Here is an 8413-nt window from a genome sequence, read left to right as displayed (position 1 = left end):
TTGAAGTCTCTCTGTATCTCTGGTACAACCTGCTGATGTCTCTGTGTGACTCTTCCAGTCTCTGTATCTCTGGTACAACCTACTGATGTCTCTCTGTATCTCTGATACAACCTGCTGATGTCTCTGTGTGACTCTTCCAGTCTCTGTATCTCTGGTACAATCTGCTGATGTCTCTCTGTATCTCTGGTACAACCTACTGATGTCTCTCTGTATTTCTGGTACAACCTGCTGATGTCTCTGTGTGACTCTTCCAGTCTCTGTATCTCTGGTACATCCTACTGATGTCTCTGTGTGACTCTTCCAGTCTCTGTATCTCTGGTACAACCTACTGATGTCTCTGTGTGACTCTTCCAGTCTCTGTATCTCTGCTACAACCTGCTGATGTCTCTGTGTGACTCTTCCAGTCTCTGTATCTCTGGTACAACCTGCTGATGTCTCTGTGTGACTCTTCCAGTCTCTGTATCTCTGGTACAATCTGCTGATGTCTCTGTGTGACTCTTCCAGTCTCTGTATCTCTGCTACAACCTGCCGATGTCTCTGTGACTCTTCCAGTCTCTGTATCTCTGGTACAACCTGCTGATGTCTCTGTGTGACTCTTCCAGTCTCTGTATCTCTGGTACAACCTGCTGATGTCTCTCTGTATCTCTGGTACAACCTGCTGATGTCTCTCTGTATCTCTGGTACAACCTGCTGATGTCTCTGTGTGACTCTTCCAGTCTCTGTATCTCTGGTACAACCTACTGATGTCTCTCTGTATCTCTGGTACAACCTGTTGAAGTCTCTCTGTATCTCTGGTACAACCTGCTGATGTCTCTGTGTGACTCTTCCAGTCTCTGTATCTCTGGTACAACCTACTGATGTCTCTCTGTATCTCTGATACAACCTGCTGATGTCTCTGTGTGACTCTTCCAGTCTCTGTATCTCTGGTACAACCTACTGATGTCTCTCTGTATCTCTGGTACAACCTGTTGAAGTCTCTCTGTATCTCTGGTACAACCTGCTGATGTCTCTGTGTGACTCTTCCAGTCTCTGTATCTCTGGTACAACCTACTGATGTCTCTCTGTATCTCTGATACAACCTGCTGATGTCTCTGTGTGACTCTTCCAGTCTCTGTATCTCTGGTACAATCTGCTGATGTCTCTCTGTATCTCTGGTACAACCTACTGATGTCTCTCTGTATTTCTGGTACAACCTGCTGATGTCTCTGTGTGACTCTTCCAGTCTCTGTATCTCTGGTACATCCTACTGATGTCTCTGTGTGACTCTTCCAGTCTCTGTATCTCTGGTACAACCTACTGATGTCTCTGTGTGACTCTTCCAGTCTCTGTATCTCTGCTACAACCTGCTGATGTCTCTGTGTGACTCTTCCAGTCTCTGTATCTCTGGTACAACCTGCTGATGTCTCTGTGTGACTCTTCCAGTCTCTGTATCTCTGGTACAATCTGCTGATGTCTCTGTGTGACTCTTCCAGTCTCTGTATCTCTGCTACAACCTGCCGATGTCTCTGTGACTCTTCCAGTCTCTGTATCTCTGGTACAACCTGCTGATGTCTCTGTGTGACTCTTCCAGTCTCTGTATCTCTGGTACAACCTGCTGATGTCTCTCTGTATCTCTGGTACAACCTGCTGATGTCTCTCTGTATCTCTGGTACAACCTGCTGATGTCTCTGTGTGACTCTTCCAGTCTCTGTATCTCTGGTACAACCTGCTGATGTCTCTCTGTATCTCTGGTACAACCTGCTGATGTCTCTCTGTATCTCTGGTACAACCTGCTGATGTCTCTCTGTGACTCTTCCAGTCTCTCTGTATCTCTGGTACAACCTGCTGATGTCTCTGTGTGACTCTTCCAGTCTCTGTATCTCTGGTACAACCTGCTGATGTCTCTGTGTGACTCTTCCAGTCTCTGTGTGACTCTTCCAGTCTCTGTATCTCTGCTACAACCTGCTGATGTCTCTGTGTGACTCTTCCAGTCTCTGTATCTCTGGTACAACCTGTTGAAGTCTCTCTGTATCTCTGGTACAAGCTGCTGATGTCTCTCTGTATCTCTGGTACAACCTGCTGAAGTCTCTCTGTATCTCTGGTACAACCTGCTGATGTCTCTGTGTGACTCTTCCAGTCTCTGTATCTCTGGTACAACCTACTGATGTCTCTCTGTATCTCTGGTACAACCTACTGATGTCTCTCTGTATCTCTGGTACAACCTGCTGATGTCTCTCTGTGACTCTTCCAGTCTCTGTATCTCTGGTACAACCTGCTGATGTCTCTCTGTGACTCTTCCAGTCTCTGTATCTCTGGTACAACCTGCTGATGTCTCTCTGTGACTCTTCCAGTCTCTGTATCTCTGGTACAATCTGCTGATGTCTCTCTGTATCTCTGGTACAACCTGCTGATGTCTCTCTGTATTTCTGGTACAACCTGCTGATGTCTCTGTGTGACTCTTCCAGTCTCTGTATCTCTGGTACAACCTACTGATGTCTCTGTGTGACTCTTCCAGTCTCTGTATCTCTGGTACAACCTGCTGATGTCTCTCTGTATCTCTGCTACAACCTGCTGATGTCTCTGTGTGACTCTTCCAGTCTCTGTATCTCTGGTACAACCTACTGATGTCTCTCTGTATCTCTGGTACAACCTACTGATGTCTCTCTGTATCTCTGGTACAACCTACTGATGTCTCTCTGTATCTCTGGTACAAGCTGCTGATGTTTCTGTGTGACTCTTCCAGTCTCTGTATCTCTGGTACAACCTGCTGATGTCTCTGTGTGACTCTTCCAGTCTCTGTATCTCTGGTACAACCTGCTGATGTCTCTGTGTGACTCTTCCAGTCTCTGTATCTCTGGTACAACCTGCTGATGTCTCTCTATGACTCTTCCAGTCTCTGTATCTCTGGTACAACCTGCTGATGTCTCTCTATGACTCTTCCAGTCTCTGTATCTCTGGTACAACCTGCTGATGTCTCTCTATGACTCTTCCAGTCTCTGTATCTCTGGTACAACCTGCTGATGTCTCTGTGACTCTTCCAGTCTCTGTAGCTCTGCTACAACCTGCTGATGTCTCTCTGTGACTCCTCCAGTCTCTGTATCTCTGGTACAACCTGCTGATGTCTCTGTGACTCCTCCAGTCTCTGTATCTCTGGTACAACCTGCTGATGTCTCTCTATGACTCTTCCAGTCTCTGTATCTCTGGTACAACCTGCTGATGTCTCTCTGTGACTCTTCCAGTCTCTGTATCTCTGGTACAACCTGCTGATGTCTCTCTGTGACTCTTCCAGTCTCTGTATCTTTGGTACAACCTGCTGATGTCTCTCTGTGACTCTTCCAGTCTCTGTATCTCTGGTACAACCTGCTGATGTCTCTGTGTGACTCCTCCAGTCTCTGTATCTCTGGTACAACCTGCTGATGTCTCTGTGTGACTCCTCCAGTCTCTGTATCTCTGGTACAACCTGCTGATGTCTCTGTGTGACTCTTCCAGTCTCTGTATCTCTGCTACAACCTGCTGATGTCTCTCTGTGACTCTTCCAGTCTCTGTATCTCTGGTACAACCTGCTGATGTCTCTCTGTGACTCTTCCAGTCTCTGTATCTCTGGTACAACCTGCTGATGTCTCTGTGTGACTCTTCCAGTCTCTGTATCTCTGGTACAACCTGCTGATGTCTCTGTGTGACTCTTCCAGTCTCTGTATCTCTGGTACAACCTGCTGATGTCTCTCTGTGACTCTTCCAGTCTCTGTATCTCTGGTACAACCTGCTGATGTCTCTCTGTGACTCTTCCAGTCTCTGTATCTCTGGTACAATCTGCTGATGTCTCTGTGTGACTCTTCCAGTCTCTGTATCTCTGCTACAACCTGCTGATGTCTCTGTGTGACTCTTCCAGTCTCTGTATCTCTGGTACAACCTGCTGATGTCTCTGTGTGACTCTTCCAGTCTCTGTATCTCTGCTACAACCTGCTGATGTCTCTGTGTGACTCTTCCAGTCTCTGTATCTCTGGTACAACCTGCTGATGTCTCTCTGTATCTCTGGTACAACCTGCTGATGTCTCTGTGTGACTCTTCCAGTCTCTGTATCTCTGGTACAACCTGCTGATGTCTCTGTGTGACTCTTCCAGTCTCTGTATCTCTGGTACAACCTGCTGATGTCTCTGTGTATCTCTGGTACAACCTGCTGATGTCTCTCTGTATCTCTGGTACAACCTGCTGATGTCTCTCTGTATCTCTGGTACAACCTGCTGATGTCTCTGTGTGACTCTTCCAGTCTCTGTATCTCTGCTACAACCTGCTGATGTCTCTGTGTGACTCTTCCAGTCTCTGTATCTCTGGTACAACCTGCTGATGTCTCTCTGTATCTCTGGTACAACCTGCTGATGTCTCTGTGTGACTCTTCCAGTCTCTGTATCTCTGGTACAAACTGCTGATGTCTCTGTGTGACTCTTCCAGTCTCTGTATCTCTGGTACAACCTGCTGATGTCTCTGTGTATCTCTGGTACAACCTGCTGATGTCTCTCTGTATCTCTGGTACAACCTGCTGATGTCTCTGTGTATCTCTGGTACAACCTGCTGATGTCTCTCTGTATCTCTGGTACAACCTACTGATGTCTCTCTGTATCCCTGGTACAACCTGCTGAAGTCTCTGATTCTCTTCCAGTCTCTGTATCTCTGGTCCAACCTGCTGATGTCTCTGTGTGACTCTTCCAGTCTCTGTATCTCTGGTACAACCTGCTGATGTCTCTCTGTATCTCTGGTACAACCTGCTGATGTCTCTCTGTATCTCTGGTACAACCTGCTGATGTCTCTGTGTGACTCTTCCAGTCTCTGTATCTCTGGTACAACCTGCTGAAGTCTCTCTGTATTTCTGGTACAACCTGCTGATGTCTCTGTGTGACTCTTCCAGTCTCTGTATCTCTGGTACAACCTACTGATGTCTCTCTGTATCTCTGGTACAACCTGCTGATGTCTCTGTGTGACTCTTCCAGTCTCTGTATCTCTGGTACAATCTGCTGATGTCTCTCTGTATCTCTGGTACAACCTGCTGAAGTGTCTCTGTATCTCTGGTACAACCTGCTGAAGTCGCTCTGTATCTCTGGTACAACCTGCTGATGTCTCTCTGTATTTCTGGTACAACCTGCTGATGTCTCTGTGTGACTCTTCCAGTCTCTGTATCTCTGCTACAACCTACTGATGTCTCTGTGTGACTCTTCCAGTCTCTGTATGTCTGGTACAACCTACTGATGTCTCTGTGTGACTCTTCCAGTCTCTGTATCTCTGCTACAACCTGCTGATGTCTCTGTGTGACTCTTCCAGTCTCTGTATCTCTGGTACAACCTACTGATGTCTCTCTGTATCTCTGGTACAACCTGTTGAAGTCTCTCTGTATCTCTGGTACAACCTGCTGATGTCTCTGTGTGACTCTTCCAGTCTCTGTATCTCTGGTACAACCTACTGATGTCTCTCTGTATCTCTGATACAACCTGCTGATGTCTCTGTGTGACTCTTCCAGTCTCTGTATCTCTGGTACAATCTGCTGATGTCTCTCTGTATCTCTGGTACAACCTACTGATGTCTCTCTGTATTTCTGGTACAACCTGCTGATGTCTCTGTGTGACTCTTCCAGTCTCTGTATCTCTGGTACATCCTACTGATGTCTCTGTGTGACTCTTCCAGTCTCTGTATCTCTGGTACAACCTACTGATGTCTCTGTGTGACTCTTCCAGTCTCTGTATCTCTGCTACAACCTGCTGATGTCTCTGTGTGACTCTTCCAGTCTCTGTATCTCTGGTACAACCTACTGATGTCTCTCTGTATCTCTGGTACAACCTACTGATGTCTCTCTGTATCTCTGGTACAAGCTGCTGATGTCTCTGTGTGACTCTTCCAGTCTCTGTATCTCTGGTACAACCTGCTGATGTCTCTGTGTGACTCTTCCAGTCTCTGTATCTCTGGTACAATCTGCTGATGTCTCTGTGTGACTCTTCCAGTCTCTGTATCTCTGCTACAACCTGCCGATGTCTCTGTGACTCTTCCAGTCTCTGTATCTCTGGTACAACCTGCTGATGTCTCTGTGTGACTCTTCCAGTCTCTGTATCTCTGGTACAACCTGCTGATGTCTCTCTGTATCTCTGGTACAACCTGCTGATGTCTCTCTGTATCTCTGGTACAACCTGCTGATGTCTCTGTGTGACTCTTCCAGTCTCTGTATCTCTGCTACAACCTGCTGATGTCTCTGTGTGACTCTTCCAGTCTCTGTATCTCTGGTACAACCTGCTGATGTCTCTGTGTGACTCTTCCAGTCTCTGTGTGACTCTTCCAGTCTCTGTATCTCTGCTACAACCTGCTGATGTCTCTGTGTGACTCTTCCAGTCTCTGTATCTCTGGTACAACCTGTTGAAGTCTCTCTGTATCTCTGGTACAAGCTGCTGATGTCTCTCTGTATCTCTGGTACAACCTGCTGAAGTCTCTCTGTATCTCTGGTACAACCTGCTGATGTCTCTGTGTGACTCTTCCAGTCTCTGTATCTCTGGTACAACCTACTGATGTCTCTCTGTATCTCTGGTACAACCTACTGATGTCTCTCTGTATCTCTGGTACAACCTACTGATGTCTCTCTGTATCTCTGGTACAACCTGCTGATGTCTCTCTGTGACTCTTCCAGTCTCTGTATCTCTGGTACAACCTGCTGATGTCTCTCTGTGACTCTTCCAGTCTCTGTATCTCTGGTACAACCTGCTGATGTCTCTCTGTGACTCTTCCAGTCTCTGTATCTCTGGTACAATCTGCTGATGTCTCTCTGTATCTCTGGTACAACCTGCTGATGTCTCTCTGTATTTCTGGTACAACCTGCTGATGTCTCTGTGTGACTCTTCCAGTCTCTGTATCTCTGGTACAACCTACTGATGTCTCTGTGTGACTCTTCCAGTCTCTGTATCTCTGGTACAACCTACTGATGTCTCTCTGTATCTCTGCTACAACCTGCTGATGTCTCTGTGTGACTCTTCCAGTCTCTGTATCTCTGGTACAACCTACTGATGTCTCTCTGTATCTCTGGTACAACCTACTGATGTCTCTCTGTATCTCTGGTACAACCTACTGATGTCTCTCTGTATCTCTGGTACAAGCTGCTGATGTTTCTGTGTGACTCTTCCAGTCTCTGTATCTCTGGTACAACCTGCTGATGTCTCTGTGTGACTCTTCCAGTCTCTGTATCTCTGGTACAACCTGCTGATGTCTCTGTGTGACTCTTCCAGTCTCTGTATCTCTGGTACAACCTGCTGATGTCTCTCTATGACTCTTCCAGTCTCTGTATCTCTGCTACAACCTGCTGATGTCTCTGTGTGACTCTTCCAGTCTCTGTATCTCTGGTACAACCTACTGATGTCTCTCTGTATCTCTGGTACAACCTACTGATGTCTCTCTGTATCTCTGGTACAACCTACTGATGTCTCTCTGTATCTCTGGTACAACCTGCTGATGTCTCTCTGTGACTCTTCCAGTCTCTGTATCTCTGGTACAACCTGCTGATGTCTCTCTGTGACTCTTCCAGTCTCTGTATCTCTGGTACAACCTGCTGATGTCTCTCTGTGACTCTTCCAGTCTCTGTATCTCTGGTACAATCTGCTGATGTCTCTCTGTATCTCTGGTACAACCTGCTGAAGTCTCTCTGTATCTCTGGTACAACCTACTGATGTCTCTCTGTATTTCTGGTACAACCTGCTGATGTCTCTGTGTGACTCTTCCAGTCTCTGTATCTCTGCTACAACCTACTGATGTCTCTGTGTGACTCTTCCAGTCTCTGTATCTCTGGTACAACCTACTGATGTCTCTCTGTATCTCTGCTACAACCTGCTGATGTCTCTGTGTGACTCTTCCAGTCTCTGTATCTCTGGTACAACCTACTGATGTCTCTCTGTATCTCTGGTACAACCTACTGATGTCTCTCTGTATCTCTGGTACAACCTACTGATGTCTCTCTGTATCTCTGGTACAAGCTGCTGATGTTTCTGTGTGACTCTTCCAGTCTCTGTATCTCTGGTACAACCTGCTGATGTCTCTGTGTGACTCTTCCAGTCTCTGTATCTCTGGTACAACCTGCTGATGTCTCTGTGTGACTCTTCCAGTCTCTGTATCTCTGGTACAACCTGCTGATGTCTCTCTATGACTCTTCCAGTCTCTGTATCTCTGGTACAACCTGCTGATGTCTCTCTATGACTCTTCCAGTCTCTGTATCTCTGGTACAACCTGCTGATGTCTCTCTATGACTCTTCCAGTCTCTGTATCTCTGGTACAACCTGCTGATGTCTGTGTGACTCTTCCAGTCTCTGTAGCTCTGCTACAACCTGCTGATGTCTCTCTGTGACTCCTCCAGTCTCTGTATCTCTGGTACAACCTGCTGATGTCTCTGTGACTCCTCCAGTCTCTGTATCTCTGG

Source organism: Engystomops pustulosus, unplaced genomic scaffold, assembly GCF_040894005.1.
Source record: "Engystomops pustulosus unplaced genomic scaffold, aEngPut4.maternal MAT_SCAFFOLD_299, whole genome shotgun sequence".
Classification (NCBI taxonomy): domain Eukaryota; kingdom Metazoa; phylum Chordata; class Amphibia; order Anura; family Leptodactylidae; genus Engystomops; species Engystomops pustulosus.
The sequence above is the reverse complement of the archived record's forward strand: the minus strand, read 5'-3'. Positions refer to the sequence as shown.